The sequence below is a fragment of the Myotis brandtii genome, unplaced genomic scaffold (assembly GCF_000412655.1).
Source record: "Myotis brandtii unplaced genomic scaffold, ASM41265v1 scaffold422, whole genome shotgun sequence".
NCBI lineage: Eukaryota > Metazoa > Chordata > Mammalia > Chiroptera > Vespertilionidae > Myotis > Myotis brandtii.
Window position 1 is genome coordinate 4565142 of NW_005366171.1, and position 19426 is coordinate 4584567.

The 19426-nt window shown below is 42.0% G+C and overlaps 1 pseudogene; it reads right to left on the reverse strand.

The window, feature by feature from the left end:
* Positions 1–17847: 17847 nt before the first annotated feature.
* On the reverse strand, positions 17848–18212 carry LOC102250650 (annotated as a pseudogene).
* Positions 18213–19426: the final 1214 nt, after the last annotated feature.

Sequence of the window (19426 nt, forward strand, 5' to 3'; positions counted from 1 at the left end):
CAGTCGTTGGGGCCCCCAGAGGCCGGCCCAGGGTCTGCGCCGACTTGTGCTGCTGGCGGGGGTTTCGCTCCTTCTTCTCCAAGATGAAAGCAGGCACGGTCGTCTTTGCCGCTTCTCCGGGACTGTTGCCGCCGCCGCTCCTTCATTGCACATTCAAGTGGAAAATTTTCAGGAGTCAGCAGAAACATTGTGTCCAAAAAAGACTGAGTCGCAGTTACCACCAAACCCTGGAGGAGACTCTCCCTGGAAAACTTCCCTTCGGTAGGAAATACTGGGGGATTTGTTTGTTTATTGGAAGAGAAATGATCCCCAGGAGGGAAGAAAATCAGGGTGTACTTCTAGTCTTTGTTCGTAGCAGCAACACTTGTTTTCAAAAGTCCAGAGGCCCGCTTTAAAGAAAGTTCAACTTCTGTGAGTTTCCTTTTTTAAAAGTATATTTTTTTAAAAAAAACGGAGGCAACATTTTAAATGAGTTGAAAACAATAGAGGGCTCACACCTCCCTATTCTCCTCCCACGAAAGAAATAAAATCCAGATCACAATTTTCCTTGCTTTCAAATTCTTTCTTTTTAAAGGTTTATTTAAAGTTGAGTGGTGTCACTGGATAAAAAATATTTGTGAAACAATGAAATACCAGCCACCAGCATTTCTCAGAAGGCTTGTTAACTTCTCAGAGGCAAGTGGCTGCCTGTGATTTGTAGAAATGAAAATTGACCTCAGTAAGCACTGGAAACTTAGAGACAGATGATGTTGCAGCAGCGGGTAATGTAAAAAGGCCATGTTTTAAAAACACTGCCTTGGAGGAAGCCCAGGTCCTGGGACAGAAAGATCTGCAAAACCTATCAGATATGAAAATAGTGTAAAAAATTAAAATGCTACAGATATTGCAAAGGAGCGGAACACGGTCAGTTCAGGACAACCACACGTTTCTTCCTCCCTTCCTTTCACTGGGATGTTTCTGGAAGTTTAGGTGGTCTGCTCATTTGTGGTGTGCTGGGTGCCTGCAGGTGGTTTCCTGAGTAGACAGATCCCTTCAGGAAGACCTGATCTCCCTTCATGGTCAGTGCAGGGAGTGGTTCCTTTTCTGAGTCTGCCATGGATCTTGTGTCTTATCCATGGGGGGCTCCTCTGCTAGGGAACTCTGGAGGCAGTGGTTGGGAACAGCCTTCAGGTTGTGCCCAGTGCTGCTTCACCCTTCCACAGTTGGGTCTGTGCCCTTCTGTAAATAGGATCTTTGGGCCCAATCACATTTGAATGCTTATACGGGGCCAGACTTAGGTCCAACTTTGGTAAGAATCTTTCCTCTTTAGAAGGAAACGGTAGAACTAATTACAGAGTGACTCAGGAAAGACAAATGGATTAGTTGAACCTTTGTCAACATCGAGGTTTTGAATTGTTGATAATTTTTTTTTTCGGGGAAAGGCTTATTTTTCTAATCTCACTATTTCCATAAATGGTCACAGATATTTTTGTTTAGCGTTTCTTTGTATGTGTAACTCTGTTGAACTCTCAGGTTTCAGGTTTTAAACAGAGTTTACAATTCTTTTATTTGTTGTTGGCATAAAAAAATGAACTGATAAGCAGTATCCATTACTGGTTCTTGCTGGTGGTATGAAAGTGCCAAGGCAGACCATTTTATTTTTACTTAAATGATAACTATTATTTGATCCACAGTTTTAGGGGGCATATTAGAATATCTTTTCTTTCTTTCTTTCTTTCTTTCTTTCTTTCCTTTCTTTCTTTCTTTTTTTACAACTTTGAAGCAAAACCAGTATGACATTTTGCCCTGACATTGAGAGGAAAAAATATATTATAGGTAAGAATCTTTGTTTAGAGTCCTCCTCTGTGTGATCTTTTGTAAGGTAGCAAATAGAACTCCAGAGAATATGCCTGAGAGATTATTAGAGATTTTTTTTTTCTTTCCCCAAAACATAAACCAGGACTCACCATGACATATATTTAATGAAATTTAATTTAAAGAGGAGGGCAACCTAACTTAGTTTGAGCCAGATTGAAATGAATTTCTCACCGAGAGGTGCTTTCTTGCATTGTGGTACAATGTGTGTGTGCTCCACAGCAGTGAACTAATTAAACATAAGGGAGAGTTGGGATGGGGGTACAGCCTGGGGGAAGCCAGCTTTCTCTGTTCCCCTTTTCTCTACCCCTCTTTTGCTTTATACAGCATGGATTCTATATTCATACACTCACTTTGGGGACTGGCATCCCCTTTTATTTAGAAAAAGGACAAGCAGGTCATAAGGAAAACCAGTGTTCTGTGTTTTTGTTGCTTGCACTTCAGTCATTTGTAAACAATTTTGAATTTTGCTGGCTCTGACAATACAGAACAACAAGTATAAGAGGGCATTTCTTAAGGGGGAAATTTGGAAAGTATATAACTTGCAGTGTTCTGTCATCTGTGTCTAGATCATATTTATTGTCACATTTCAGTAAAAAAATGTGTACAGGGACAGTTAGAGAATGTAGGTCCCAAACGTTGTTTATATAGGTCTTTGAAGAAATGAGCTGTGCCATTAACAATATTTTAAGATTTGTTGCTGCAGAAATGGATGGATATCTCTCACACACAGGGGTTGTAAAAGAGCCTGCACATCTGTGGGATTACTCTTCTCTAATCTCATGTGTTGTTACGTGTTAATTGTGAGCATAATTATACTGCCTGCAAATGAAAATTGTTGTGTTTTATCACTCAGAAGGTTGGTGCAAATAACTGCATGTATGATCTAGTGTACATAAGATGACCATGTTTACACACAGATAGCAGGTAGATAACACTTTTAAAGCTTGTATTTTAGGCACCTCGTCTTGTTTCTAATAAAGAGATTGCAAAAGGAAAAAAAAATATGTTGCTCAGTGAAAGCTATGCTTAGAGGTTGGTTCTGTTTAGTTATAAAATTTTGGGGGCCTGTTTTCTCCTAAGACTGAAGAATGCTGGCCAGAGCAAGTGTCCAGCTTTCTCTGTCGAACCGTAGGAAAATCAGAGCCCACCTTTCTGTTGATAAATTCGGACATGACAGTTTCCCCCTTAGAGTTCAGTGACTGGAACAGCAGAGTACTGATGTTCTACTTCTGAACTCAGTAAGGAAAGTGTAGTATTGTAAGCTTCTTGCCCTTCGACACACTTAGACTTCGCTGCTTAGCTCTTGTGGACTCACCGATGGCTGGAATAATCTTTTAGAGCTGTGTGGTGCTTTTTCTTTTTATCTGTTGGAGACGCAGATTACCCTGTGGCATTGAAATTAGATCCCAATCATGTTTGAACAGTATCAGTGATGTATTTTATTCTTCCATATTCACAAAGGTGATAACATCAAGTAATACAGGTTCATGCTAAGCACTTACTGTTTCAGGGTTGGGCTTTTTGGCAAATACCAAGTTAGGGACCCCCACCCCCTTGTATTATGATTACTGGATTTTTTTTTTTTTATGAAATCTGGGAGGTTTGGGGGCTTTCCCTATTCTGGGGTAGTTTTTTGAATGCTTGAATATTTGGACCTAAATATCTGGAGTGTTTTTGTGTGGGTTTTTATGTTTTATTTCAAAGCTCTTAACTGTTGAAGAGTCCTTAATCTGTAACATACTCATCACCCACCAGCTTCTTTGACCTTATCCCATATTTACACTCACCGTTGAAATTCAGCCATTTCTTCAGATACATTTGGACTGCGTAGTGGTACAGAATAAGAGAATTTTAAAATATGTATTTTTTTTATTTTAGTCAAAGCAAACGGGTGTGCTGAAGGGGGTAGGTTTTCAGGATGGTTTTCCTTAAAGGGTGGCTCACTCTCAGCGCTTAAGTTCTTTTGTTCACTGACTTTTTGCATGGTTGGGAGGATTCTCAAAAAATAGTTTCCATAGTCTGGGAGTCCTGGCTAACTGTGAAACCACTGGTCTCTCTTCTGATTGGATTGGGCGGGGGGTTGTTCTAAGAGGCTGTCTTTTCTGCTTTTGTGGCCGACCAAAGGAAGGCTCCATGCTGGCTGTATTATGGGCCCCTCTCTCCTCCCCCAGTTTTTTAAAAAAATCAATATTTACTACCCTGATGCAGTGCTTTCTGCCTTTTTTTTTTCACATTAGTTTAAAAACTAATTAATTAAAGCTCTGTCCTAGGATTTCATTAGTAGTTTTAGTTTAAGGGACATGGTCCAACACTGGAAAATGGGTTTTAGAGAAAAATCCAGCTTATTGATGAATAAGTTAAGTCACTGTTGTCTCCAGTGGGAAATCTGTGGTTGCTTTTAGGCATCTGACAGGTTTAGATGTATGTGTTAAGTGACTGAAACACTATTGACTGGGAATATACAACAATGACGAGTGCTGTTGTTTTTACTGATACATAAACTGAAAAACTGCTGCTAATGGTGGGAAATGTTAATTATGTGAGAACATATTGAACTTATATTCTCTGGCATGAACTTTAAAAAAAAATGCATGAACTGCACTGCTTTTTTTTTATAGGCACAGCTTTCTAATTATCATAATTCAGTTCAGCTCAGCTCTTGGACAGAGTTCAAGTGCAATCTCAATTTAACTTGAAAGGAGTTGTGTGTTTTTTTAAAACTGAGAATGTTTAAGAAAATTTGAAAAGTTCATCCAAGAATGTTGTCTGCTTAGGTGTGGGAGATTTGGGGGATGAAATGAGTGCCTTTCTGTAATAGTTAACTAGATCTGAATATTAGGAAACACTATTTTTTTTTTTTAGCTTTGCACCTATCCAGACCTGCATCTTGTGCATTTTTGCATAACCAGATGTTATGTGTTCTGAGCTCTAACTGAAAACCAGTGTCTTTGCCCTAATAGATAGTAAACTAAGAAATGAATAGTTTATTACTATGAAGGATATCACGTCTGCAAAGATAGGAACCTTTTTTAGAGAGAGTAGAAAGTAGAAAGAAATGCAGAAATCTTATGAATTCATTTGACACAGCCACCATTAATCTTTTATACCAACCAAGCCTTTAGAAGCTGATCTCCTTATCTGGCGTCTTTACACTTTGACTTGATGGCATTTTGTAAAGGGAGTCGTCTTTGACAGCATTCATTCCAGTGTCCAATGTCCTTTAGGTTTCCTATGATCTTACTGTCTTTTCAAAGAAAAAAAAAGTTAATGAAGCCCAGGCCCCAAATCCTCTGTGGAATCGATTTTAAGTGGAAGAAAGAACAACTTCAGGCTGGACCTTCCTACTCTCCAACTCTCTCGTCTGGCCTCACTTCTACTGCTAGAATGCAAAGGGAGCCCGCGGAAACCAAATGACTTCATTTGCTCTGGCACTTCAGAGCCGAATTCACTTCCATGGTGGTGAAATAAAAGGAGCCAAGTGTTTTAAATAGCCACTCCCCAAGGCCCGCCCGCCCCAGTGTTTTGAGAAAAGCTCATTGTCTGCTTGCAGCCCTAGCCGGGAGCCTGCTTGCCTCCCCCTCCCCCACCAGGCAGCTCCAGTTCTGAAGTTGACATCTGGTTTTCTCTCTGTTCACCTGATGTGTACCCATTCACGTGCACACATGAAGTGTGCCTGCGTGTGTCTGCAGGGAACACCTATTTTTGACATTGAATATATGTGTGTGTTTGAAGTCTCTCCTGGGATAGGGGGAGGCCCAGAGTTAATAGCACAAAATAAAATGTAAACACAGTAGCCGCCTGCATGCCACTGCTGCTGGGCTTCTGTCCGATGGTGCTTTCTGGGTAGGCGTGCCTATTGTTGCAGCAGCAACAGGCGGCAGAAGTTGGGGCACCATATGGCGGATGTGGGCCTCAGATAAGCTGTCTGGTAATTTAGCTTATCAATAGCATTTTGATATGCTTCATTTTCAGATCACCCATCACCATGGCCGGGGGTGTCATGGGGGCCAGCTGATTCCAAAAACTATTGAAGCCATTGTGAGCAATGCTTCCTTTGGTGGAATCTCTTTCAGCCCTTTCTCCCTCTCTGCCTTTTCATCTGAAAGCCTTTGGGAGACAATGGTGGTTAGAGTGGGAAAGGGCACCATCAGCTGGGGGAACCATCAGTCCCTAGCCCCCACCCTGTCTTGAAATCTGGGACACTTAGAAGAACTCATCAGGTATTTTCATTGAGTGGAAAACAGAAAACAAACTACTTAGTAGCATTTCATACTGGTAGAGCCAAGAAGTTCCCATAATTCAAAATTTGCTTTTGTTTTAAATACTGGAGAGATAAGGCTGATATTGTTCTTATTTTGATAAAATGTTTCTAGTTTTGCTGTGCATTAAAAATATGTCCCCCATTTTCTCTTACCTTTGAATTTTATCTTAATCATAATATGTAAAAATGATTAGCATCTACGTAATTGGATATCAGAGGACGTGTTATCTGTGATTTGGAGGCAAGAGTCAGCTTCCTTCCTGACTAGGGATTGTTAAACATGGAAATGTTTCTAGAAACCTCTACTCAGAGGCCAGGTGAAGCTAAAGCAAAACTAAAATCTGTTCCACTATGAATTGAGGGAGGGGGGCAGGTGGGTGACAACTCTTGATTAAGTTGCCAGAGCCAACTCAGATTTCTTGCACATAGTAGGTGGCTCTGTGGAAATTTGATGATGTACATGACCATGTGCTTATCAGCAAATATTGGGTGTCCCTGGTATGTGCCAGGCACTGGAGGAGCCAGGGTAAGACCGTCTGCCCTTTCCCAGCTCTCCCTCCATGCACATTGTCTTTCAACTTAATAGGCCCCTCACCTTTCCCAGATTTTGACTTGGGGTTAGTAATTGAGAATACCTGGGTCTTTTTACATGGCTAATTCAGGATGGTTCTGACTCAAACCCAGGGCAGCCTCGTTCTGCTCCTGCCCCTGGATCCTCTGCCACACCAGTGGTTCCCACCTGACGCTGTGCTTGGCAGCCACCACGGAGCTCTCAACAGCCTGGCCATCACCCCCGAAGACTTAGGAGGGCTGCGGGAGGTGCAATCTTTCCGTTTTTCTAAGAGAACCTATTGTGGTGTTCACCTCTGATTGGGAACCATTGCTCCTAGGTACTCTAATTTTTTTGTTAATCCTCACCCGAGGATGTTTTCCATTGATTTTTTTAGAGTGAAAGGGTTGGGGAGAGACAGAGAGAGAAGAAGCATCAATGTGAGGGAGACACATCAATTGGTTCCCCCCCCACCCCCTGCACATGCCCAGGGATCGAGCCTGCAACCCAGGTAACATGCCCTTGACTGGAATTGAACCCTGGATCCTTCAGTTTGAGGGCCAACGCTCTATCCATTGAGCCAAACCGGCTAGGGTGATACTCTAATTTTTATCCTTAGATTGAATCAGATAAAATGTGGCCATCCCTCCTAACTCTTGAGTTGGGATTTTCCTCCCCCCTATATTTGTGAGGCGATGTACCAAAGAACATATACTGAATCTTTTGTTTTTATTTATTTTTAATTTACCTTTATTGTTGAAAGTATCACAGATGTCCCCTCCCCCTTTTTCTTTTTGGGGCAGAGGAGACAGGAAGAGATTAACCAAAGAACTTATATGCATGCATATACTGAATGTTTATGGAATTCACAAAGATGTTCTTGGTTGATTTTAAAGCTACAACTGCACAAAAATGAGGTCGCAATTGCGAGAAGCAATAAAATGTGCAGAGCCACCTTCTTTGTGCTCAGCTTTCATCTGTTACCCCTTGGGAGTGTAGCAGTTGTTTCCAGATGTGATAATAGAGGCCTGTGTCAGGCTTGCTGGGGAAGGGTTTAAAGACTAATTCTTACCTGGCTGCTTGCAGAGGTGTTTTTATTGTTTGAGTAGTGGGGATGCTGTCTCAGCTGCTCTCTGAGCTCCTTAGATGGTATCCCTTGACACTGCAGAGTGAGGTGGTAGGATGGGTGATCCTGACAGCAGCCCAGAGACGAACCCGCTGCTGATAAACCATATGTGGCTTTTCATTCTTTCTTTTTTCTTTCCTCCACCTTTGGATTCCTTGAAATCCAGATGCTCCCAGTTCTGCATATTACTGCTACTTGCCCCTGGACATTTAAACATTTACAGGTGCTCCTGTGTGTCAGGGTTTTGGTGATAAGTAAAAGATGGCCAATGAATGGTGATCAGTAAAATTTACAGGAAGAAAAACAGGCATGTAAAGAGATCATCACAGTCCAGTGGAGAAACAGTGTATCCCATGTTCCATGAGTTCCAAGATGCAGACTTTTCCCGTATTTGAACATATCCTTCAATTCTGACTGACCAGGCCATGGTCACCATCCATGAAGTGGTTGCACATGCTCATCAAAGCTTGTAGAACAAATGCAGAATGCTTTTGTCATGGGGCGGTAGTGTGTGGAGCAGCATGGATATTTGTCTCCTTGAGAAGTTGTTTTAGGTATGTCTTATCCAGTTTATTTTGCTTATACTTTCCTCTTTATGTCTGCACAAGATTGACATACTTAAAAGGTTTAAGTATGCATAAAATATGATTTATAAGTGATACAGAAATACTCTGGGATGGTTTGTTTTGCAACAACATAACAAAAAAAGTATGTCATTCATTTTGGACAAATTTATTTTGCTCATTCATAGCCAGCATCAATCATGCTTTATTTATCTATTTATTTTATTAATCCTCACCTGAGGATATTTTTCCATTGATTTTTAGAAAGAGTGGAAGGGAGGGGGAGAGACAGAGAGAGAAACATCAATGTGAGAGAGACACATTAATAGGTTGCCACCACACGTGCCCTGACCAGGGCCAGGGATTGAGCCTGCAACCGATGTATGTGCCCTTGACCAGAATTGAACCCGAAACCCTTCAGTTTGCAGGCCAACGCTTTATCCACTGAGCCAAACTGGGTAGGTGCAACAATATTTTTTTAAAAATAGGTTTTATTGATTTTAGAGAGAGAGAGAGAGGAAGGGAGAGGGACAGAGAGATAGAAACACCCATGAGAGAGAAACATCATTGATGGGCTATCTCCTGCACATCCCCTACTGGAGATGGAGCTAGCAACCTGGACATATGCCCTGACTGGGAATCGAACCAGTTACCTCTTGGTTCATGGGTCGAGGCTCAACCACTGAGCCACACACCGGCTGGGCACCTTATTCGGACTCTTGGCTCAGCCACTTACTAGTTCTGTGGCCTCGGTCAAATTACATTGGACCTCCTTTCTCGAACTTAATTCCTTCTGGAAGGCTGTTCGAGAAGTGATTTGCTCAAAAACGGAATCATTTTTTCCCCATTAGAAATAATATACATTGAATTAATCCATCCCAGACCCCCAAATGATTCTCTGTTTTAACCTTTCTTATATACATGTCTAATGTACTGTTTATAAATAAACACTTCTTTTCTTAAATTTATCAAACCACCCCATACTAGCCTTAAACAAATTTTTCATATATCACTACCTCAGAAATACTACTTTTTCTTTATCCAATCAACAGTTTTTCTACCTATTCAAGTGCCTGTGATTGTTGTTTTGTGAGCACTTTCACACCCTTAGCAACATTAACACTCTTTATGTTTTAAAATTGTGCTAATCATCAATTTCACCAGCAATAAAAGCATTCTCTCCTTTGTTGCCTGTGAGACACCTTCTGTCATGCTGAGGTATCAGCATGAAAGGGTTGTCAGGCTGAAAACTGAAGTTTTGGCTTGATAACCGAGACATTTTTTTTCCCCCTGTGGACAACGTGGTTGAGAACTGAATTGTTCAAAATGGGAGACGTTCGAGAAGCGAGGTTTGACTGTACCTCCTCTCTCAGCCTCGGTGTCCCCATTTGGAAATCCCGATAGAATGCCTCCTGTATGCCTGACATTTAGTAAGTGTTCAGTAAATGACAAATTCAGATATTATCTTGCCTACCACATCTTCACAGATTTCCTGCCAGGTCAGCCTGGACAGGGATTCTGGAGGAACACCCAGGGCTGAGGCGGAGTTACTTAGAAGAACCGGACTTCTGGTCTCAGGCAAATGGACTGAAATCCAGGGGAGGCTGGTGCATCCCATAAGTCCTGGACCATTAATCACTTTGAACCACACTTCCCCTGTTGATAAAGTGGAGGAAATCCATCAGTAAATACATCATATTTGAGGTCATTCTTTGCCAAATCGTAGTACGAATCAAATGGAAATGCTTCTGAAAAAGTGGGTTTGATGTACCTTCATCTACGCAAGAGGAAACCGTTTTCTTAGGTTCTTACTTAGGAACCGTGCTCCTAACTTTGGGATTGGGTTCTAAAAGTTCCCTAAGGTGGTTGAAAGGAACACTTTACAGAGAAATTGTGCTTAGAGCCCTCGGCCTGCTGGCAGCACCCTTGAGGAGTTCCTTTCTGTTGGTGGTGTGAGGGCCTTAAGCTTCAGGTGGGAGAGAGAACTAGAGGCCGAGAGGAGCCACCCCACCTTTAGAGAGAGTGGAAGGGAGGGGCGAGACAGAGAGAAACATCCATGTGAGAGAGACACATCGTTTGGTTGCCTCCCACAGGCGCCCCAACAAGGGCCAGGGATCAAGCCTGCAACCGAGAATCGAACCTGGGCCAAAGCTCTATCTATCCACTGAGCCAAACCGGCTATGGCTCCTGCACTTCTTAATACCTGCTTAGTGCAAGCTGCTCCTTAACTTGTCTGTGCCCTCAGTTTCGTCATCTGGAAAATGGGGATGACGTTATCTATCTAGAAGCGTTGTGGTAAAGTTTAGTTAAAAGCTAGCTCAGTGTGGCTGCTATTAAAACCCCCAGCCAGCCTGCTCCTCCAAGTAGGTACTCCAAGCTCAGGAATTAAGTCTTTGCTTTGCCACTCCCAGCAGGCTCTTTGCTTTGGGTCTTAAACATAATTTACATAATAATTAACACTTTTATGTGAATGGTAGCCCCGCCCTTTGCCAATGTATTTGCATATGTAAGAGCATGTTTGTTAATCTAAGATGAGTGTCTACTTGGGTTAGTACCCTGGGTAGAGTGGGTAGAGACCTACTTTTTCACTTGGAAGCCTTAAGTGGGCTATAGGTCTGCTCAGATCCCCAGCTACACTTCAGTGTGGGTCAGCGTCCCCTCCTTTGTCGACCCGGGCCACTCCCTGCTATTGCTTTGAGTACTTAAGATGGTTCTGAGCCAGGGCTGGAGAACACATCTATTGTCTCTTAACACAATATGTAGAACTAATGTGGTTTCCCAGTCTTTAAGTTAAAAATTACTGAGGAATGAGTGAACTTGTTGGGGGTAGGGGTTTTTGGAGGCAGCTAGCTGACTGTTGAAGAAGGAAGAAAGGTTGATTTAAAAAATATATGTAAAATGGAAGCTTTTTTTTTCTTTACAAAGAATGATTCTAATGGTGTGGAATGACTCTCTCCTTAGTGATAGATGTTGACTGTGCTAACCACCCGTGTAGCTTATACTTTAAACCAACGGTTCTCAACCTGTGGGTCGCGACCCCTTTGGGGGTCGAACGACCCTTTCACAGGGGTCGCCTAAATACATCCTGCATATCAGATATTTACATTAAGATTCATAACAGTAGCAAAATTACAGTTACGAAGTAGCAACGAAAATAATTTTATGGTTGGGGGTCACCACAACATGAGGAACTGTATTACACTTTAAACCAACGGTTCTCAACCTGTGGGTTGCGACCCCTTTGGGGGTCGAACGACCCTTTCACAGGGGTCGCCTAAATACATCCTGCATATCAGATATTTACATTAAGATTCATAACAGTAGCAAAATTACAGTTACGAAGTAGCAACGAAAATAATTTTATGGTTGGGGGTCACCACAACATGAGGAACTGTATTAAAGGGTCACGGCATTAGGAAGGTTGAGAACCACTGCTTTAAACAGTCCAAGAACTAAAGTCATGAAGAACAAACTAGGAGATCATGAGGCCACAAGTCAACTATTGAATCTGATTTGTAAACTGATTTAAGATGGGGGAAAAAGGAAACTCAGAGTCAGGTTAATTTATACCTCACGCTTCAGGCTGCGCTCTGCCCAGTTTTTTCTTAATTTCAACTTGGTCTCTCTGGTTCCTGTGTCCTCCCACCAGATGCTGTCTCCCTCATAATGTCTGTTTGTGGCAGTTTTTATCCATTTGCATTTTCGAAAGGGTTGTCCTTTACTGTTCCTTGTGGCTGTGTAGAGGCTTGCCTGGAACAGGCCTGGCTTAGGCTTCTTGTCTTGGTGTAATCCTTAATTAGCGCCCCCCTTTACTCTCAAATGTCCGGTCGACGGTAAACTACATGGTCATTCTACTAATAGGAAACTGTTGAGGAAACTGGCTGGCTCCCTTTAATTAAGCAGAATGGAGAGAAAATCCGGGCAGGAGGCCTTTGTAGTGGCCTGGTGTTGAGCTCTTGACAGTATTATTCTTGAAGGAGTGTCCCATGCTGTTGTGAGCCTGGAGCTACAATAGAAGGGAATTTCAGAGAACAACTTGTCCTATAAACATGTGCTAGTTTCAACCAAATTGTTTAGAATCCTCAGCTATTCTGAAGATCAATTCCTAACGTATGAAAAAAATATTTTTTTCTCATCATTCATAGGAATGATTCAGCATTGGTTCATTTCCTTTTTGACTAGCAAAGTGTAATTTAGGAAGTTTTTCCCAGTGGAATTTTGAAAGGTTTGTAATTGGAATTTGGGGCATTTCTGATGATGATGTTGAACCTGTGGTCTCAGTGCTCTTGACTGTCTTTGGTTTCAAACTCGCTTATCTGTGTTCTTTGGGAGACTGTGTAATGATGCCCGATGGTGTGCCTGAATACATACGGCAGGGGAAATGGAGTGGGATTTTAGGAATTAAAGAAATTTTATTACTTTGCCTAAAACCAAACGTAATTGTAACAGCACGCCTCAGTTCCAGGTGGATCTCTTGATACCGCTATGTATTGAGTTATTTTATCCGTGGTTTAAGCAGTAACTTGGGAAAGTGTTGCTGAAACAGTGGCGTCTGGGCTTTGCTGTTGAGCGCCTGGAGAACTGTTTCCTTGTTGGGGCAGTTCATTTGGGAGAAGGCCTTTGAAAGTCCTCTAGGGACTGGGATCTAGGTCCTCCACTTCCAACTGTGGGGAAGCAAGGCTTTGTTGGACAGCCTCTGCTATTGGCTTTCCCTGGGACTTTGGGCAAATTGTTTGAAAATCTTTGGTTTCCCTTTCTGGGAAAATGATACTTATGGGCCATCTGCCCCTCTAGCCTGCTTTTGAGCTGAGCTTTAGATTAAAGAGATAAAATGTGAGTGCCTTAGGCAGAAAAGTCTTGGAGAATTACCTTGTTATCTGAGTCATCCCATCCACCACCCTGCACTCTCCTCCCCAAACTAGATATTGTGGAGGAGGTGCAAGTCTTCTGAGTTCACGCCATAACTTTTCTTTTAGTGGCACTAATTCCTTGGGCCACTCTGGGAGAATTTGGATAAGAAAGGAAGGCTTATAGGTCATATTCTGCCTTATGCCCATTCTTCAGCATTACCTTTTTTTTTTTTTGAACCTAAGAGCTCCATTTTTAGTTGAAGAAAGTGAAGCTCAGAGAGGTTTAGTAATCTGCCCCAGGTCCCACAGCCTGTGTGACAGGGCCAGATTTAAAGCCAGTTCCTAGATTGTGTGACTTCACAGCTGCCAGGCTAACAGAAGTCTGTTTATTAAGTCACCTCGGTTTTATTGTGTCATTGAATGGATTTAAGATTGATTATGACATTGAAACAAAGGTAGACTTCCCCTCACTTGGAGTATCTGTCCAGAAAAGGCCAAGTACACAAAGGTACACAAAGCACAGAAAGCACAAAGTATTTTGTGTTCTTGGTGACCCAGTTTACTCTATCTTCAGAACAAACATATGGCTAAGGTTCTAAAACGCTGGGTGTGACTCAGTCAAGCTTTTCCCACTCTAGTCACTCATCCTCCTGAGAAGGGGCAAGATTCACCTTTCCCTTTTGGGTTCAGATGTCAAAGACTGTAATACCCTTCACCTCTCAGACTGGTTGTACTGGCCATTGAAAATGTGAGGGTAAGCCTACTACTAATGAGGGGGCTGGGTTAATCCAGGCTGCTCTATAGGGGTGTGTGTGTGTGTGTGTGTGTGTGTGTGTGTGTGTAGGGGTTGGGGGCTGATGTGGTTTTGAAGCTTGGAACTGGACCTACCAGTTTATCTGGTTTTTCTTTGGAATGTGCTCTGTTGGCAGGCTGTCAGAATAAGTTAGCCCCCTCTACCTCCAGGAAGGTTTGGATATGGAAATGACTCACACGCTGGGGGTAGGGTTTAGGCATATGACCTTGACTTCACTCCATGATAGTGGGAGTGCTGGGAACCTAAGAGATGGGGTGAATTTCTGTCCTTGCCACCCAGGTGTCTTGGGCTCTGTCTTAGGCTGTGATATGTGATGGGCAATGGTAGGGGCGCCGGGTAGAAAGGAGTTAACTGCTTCCTCAGAGCCCTTGATAATCAGGCCTCTAAAAAAAGGCATTAGGGGCTTTGAAATGGGATTGCGAATGGGGTTGACATCTTGGTGGCTGGTGTTTCGTGGAAGGGAGTGGGCTGGTTGCTACTGTCTTTTCTTCTGTCCACCCAGCTCTGGTCACTCTGGGACTTGTGTCTGCGTATTCCCCTCCTCCTCAGGACGGGTCCCTTTCTTAGACTTTCTCCACTGACTTTCTGCTATTGGCCATTTTGGTGTTGACCTAACTTTGTATAGTTCTCTAGTGCTTGATATATTTAGTAAAGTAGCCTGAAAGCACGGCTTTGAAGTCAGACCTGAGTTCTGCTTATTGGCTGTGATAGCAGGTAAAATATTTAATCTCTTTGGGACTCCATTTCCTCATCTGAAAAATGAAGAAAATAATAATACCTCCAGAGTGTGAGTTTAAAGTGAAATGTGAGGAAATATGGTAAGTGGCCCACAGTGAGTATCTCTGTTTGCTCCCCCAACCCATTCTGAAGTCTCCTGCCTCCTCTGCCCTTTGTTTCTCCATCCAAGATCCTGAGGGTTTGTCCCAACTAGACTGGACTAGCCTGACAGGAGCTCCTTTATTTGCTTTTTTCCATCTTTCTCCTTTGGGTTCAGTTTTAAGCTGGATTTCCTGCTCTGTTATTTTTCTCCCTTTTCCTTCAGACCATTTTTGCCTTCATGTTTTTACACACACAGTTGTACGCGTGCCCTCCACTTTTCATACTTTCTCCTCCGCTCTTATCACTTTGAGATTTTAGAGCCTGCCTCTGCAGCTCCCCGAGTTTCACCAAAAATGGTCATCAGTAAAGCGGCACTTCTCAACCCTGCTCTCTTTAACACTGGAGAGCATTGACTCTTTTGGATTATAGCGTTACCAGCCCTCTTAAAAGTTGCTACTATTTTGAAAAGACAGAACTCATTCTGTTTCTCATAAATTTGTGGAGTCACCCACATTCCACCCACTTGTCTGTTTGTCCTTGAGGATCCTCTTTAATTTTTCTGAACCTCAGTATCCTTACCTGTAAAATGGACGTAGCAGTGCCTTTCTTGTGGGTTAACTGAGGGCCAGCACATGCCTGGCAGAGAGCAAGTGTCCCATAAATGTTAGCTGCTGATGTGATTATGATTGTGATTACCGTTCCCCAGCAGCCATGAATTTGAGTGCCAAATGCCTCTTCCCATAGCATCTTTCTCTCTCTTTGAAGGAGGGGGCCAGGATTGCTGTCTACTTTTAATTTTAGGTTTTCACAAGTTTTATTATGGAAAAATTCAGCACAGTAGAGGGTAATGAGCCCCCATGGGACCACCATCACTTAGCAGTCGTCATAAAATCATGGCTATTATTGTTTCTTCTAAACCCCATCTCCTCTCCCAAATGTAATACCACTTCATCTGTAATTTTTTTTGGTACGTATTTTTAAAAATATGATTCTTAAAAAAACAACCACCACCAAGTACAATATCATAGGAACATTTTAATAATTCCTTAATACCAAATACCTAGTCGCTGTTAAAATTTCCTTGATTGTCTCATAAATGTTTTCCCACAGTTGGTTTGTTCAGTTCAGGTTCCAAACAAGATCAACAGGTTACATTTGGTTAATATGTTTCTTAAAAATCTTTTAAGGCCTCTCCTCTTGTCTTTTTTCTTTCTTTCTTTCTTGCAGTTGATTTGTTATTTAAAAAGCCTCATTGTTTCTCTTGTAGCGTTTTCCTCATTTTGAATTTTGCAGTTGCATCCCCATGTCCTGTTTATCGTATTCTATCTTCTGAATTTCCTATAAATGGGGATTTAGATCTAGAAGCTTGGTCTGATTCAGGTTATTTATTTATTTTTTTTTGGACAGGAATATTTTATAACTAGCATTCCACCAGGAGGCCCCTAATGTGTAGTTGCCTCATCTTTGTGATATTAGCAGTCATTGATTTATGATTTCTGCCCATGTCTATTATTTCCTATGTGTCACTCGTAATATTCCAATTCTCTCATTCCTTTTTCATTTATTAGCTAGAATACTCTTTTTATTGTTATTTTTTCCACCTTATAATTCGGTTTTTGAAGCCTCAAAGATTTGTACAGATAATCAAAATGAAAGAGGCTAGGCTACATTTGAGGAAAAGAAGAGGCTAAGGCTCATTAAGCTTGTGCTTGGTCTTAATCCTTGCCATAGTTCTGGTGGTAGATATTTCTACGATCTCTATTTTCCAGGTAAGGCTGGAGGAGAGAAGTGGCTTGTTCAAGATTATAGGTCAGAGATCCTGTTTCTTCCAAATTTGGTCCACCCTAGTGGTCACTAGAGATGAGAGCTAAAAGCTGCACAAAGATGAGACCCATCCAAGGTTTGCAGCCTGGTCTTAGCCTTAAGCCATGGCAAGAGTCGTCCCTCTTCTCTGCCACCAGATACCATGCTCCTACAGCCAGCTCTCCTCTTTAGCACTTCTGGGTGTTCAAGTACCTGGCTTTATCAGTAGGTTAAGCTAAAGTAGGATCCACTGTCTTATTCACTACTGTCCCCAGGACCAAGCACCATGATGAGTGAATCCTACTGTGATTGGCTATTACATTGCTGCCTCCTAAGTGATGTCCCTCTCTCAGTATTTAAGCCTGAGTACAATACAATCCAAGTACTTAATGGTGGATATTAAATAAAAAAGAGGAACGGGAAAGGGATAAAGAACAGATACATTAACTAAAAGGGGGAAATTAATACCAGAATTTCAGAGCAGAGCTGCACTGCAATAAAGAATTTCTGAGGGGCTCTGTGCTCGGCAGTTCCTCAAGTCTAGGAGAAGATAAGAGCCTAAGGCTCCCTCCAGAAAAAAATAAGTGACCTTTACTCAGCAGCTGGGAGTGACCTTTACTGCAGACCAACTGGCTGCCTGGATCCAACTATGGAATCTTTTGTCAGTTTTACCGTAAGATCAGATGCTCTTTTGTAGGCTGCCTCTTCCCATGAGCTGATGGGTACCTGAAGCCTATGGTTTGATTCTCACTCTCACCTCATTACAAAAAGATGAGTGTGTGTGACAGTGGATTATGTGGACGGTGTAAACTTCAGATAGAAATTGGAAATAAAGGATCTGGCTTGCCTCAATGCGGGGAAAAACACCATAAAACCAGAATCACACTTAAAGGTACATGGTTGAGAAATCCAAAGTGTAAAATCCATGACCTGCCATTATTACATCAACATTAAAAAAAAAGATAATTTAAACAAAAAGTTTGATATTCAAAACTGAGAATAAAAATACAGTATTTATAAATACATAAATATTCATGCATACTTTTACAATGATAGCTCCTGGGAGAATGAGACCTTTTAAAATAATGCCACTTTCATTCCAGCTACCTCTTTCCTACATGTTGGTAATACCAGGGGTCTTAAGAGAGCTTCTGTGGTCAAAGCTACATTCATCCTGGCCTCCCTACTAGCCTGTAGGTGATAATGAAAATGTGATGCATCTTCTGCCTTAGCTTTGATGCTTTTTCATTAATTCACTTCTGGTAGTAAACGGCAGGTTTTCCACTCCAATTCCGTCAGCCATTTCCATCACCTTATCTAAAAGGTCTTTGTTGTAACTGCAACCCAGGAAGAGGTGGTTGGCCCAGACCAGAGAGAGGGACAGCAGCTGGTCCAGGCGGCTGCCACCATGGGGAGGGTTGCAGTAGTCAGGCAGGTGGCACAGGATGAATTCTAAGCGGGCCTTCCATTGCTTTTTGCTCTCTGAGGGAGCCAGGGGGTGGAATGGCTAGGTGCCTGCTGTACCCCTGAAACCCGGTCCCCCACTGCTGCGGTGGCCTTGCCACCCATCCTGGTGCCCTCTACCGCCAAGGACCAGACCCGCCCCTAGAATACTCTTTCTTTTTTCTTTATTGATTAAGATATTACATATGTGTTTTAGAGAGACTTTTTCTCATCAATTATTTGGTTAATCTGGTGTATAGTTTATACAGGAAAGGCAGGTTTCTGTTTTTGTTTTTTTAGTATCCTTATGCAATCATAGGTTTTAAATGATTGGATGCTTTTGAATCCATTGTTGTTACTCTTTTAAAAAAAATATATTATTTATTGTTGATAGTATTACAGGTATCTCCCGTTTTCCCCCTCCACCCCTCTCCTCCTGGTCCCTACCCATCCCCCCAGGTCTTCACTATCCTATTGCCCGTGTCCATGGGCTGTGCATATAAGTATATAAGTTCTTTGTTTTATCTCTTCTTGTCTCCCCAACCCCACATCAAGGCATCATCAGTTACTCTCTTCATTGATGCTCAATTGGTACCATCTTTGGCCAGTGGGAGTTTCTTTAGTTGACTCATGTGTCCTTTTGATGTGACCCTGCTAGTTTTTGATAGCTTACTTGCTATCCAATCTCTTCTTGTATATTCTTGGGACTTAAAATGGATTATTTCTGTAGAATTTTGGTTTCTTTTAGTGGGAAATGGTATTTCAGGGCTACAGTGTGGTGTTAGGGTCTCTGCTCCCCATCCCCCAGCTCTGTCAACTTGTTGATCCATGGTAAAAAAAACACGTTTCCTTGCACACTTGTCTCATGCTGGCCCGGTTGACTCTCATTTGCCACTTCCATGCCTGTGCTTGTCATTCTCCCTTAAGAAAAAGGCCAAATTGACGAATTCCCCATGGACAGTTCATGGTTTGACTCTCACCTCAAATGCCAAAGCTCATGATAACTTAGGCTTCACAGAAGACTTTAGTGATGCTTGTTCTACCCCTTGTTTAAATAACCAGAAGGTGAGAAATTTCTTATTACCTCTCGGAGCCATTCAGATGACAAAGTGTAGTTTGATGATATTCTTGGGGTCATTTGCACACATCTGTTTGAGTAAATACTTAAGTGTTATACCTTCCTCTCCTGAAGTGTTTAAAATAGAGTATATTTAATTTTCTAGTCATTTGAAGAATTTATCACTAATACATTATTTTTATTAGCTAATTAAAAAATATTTTTATTGGCTTTAGAGAGGAAGAGAGAGGGAGAGAGATAGAAATATTGATTGGCTGCCTCC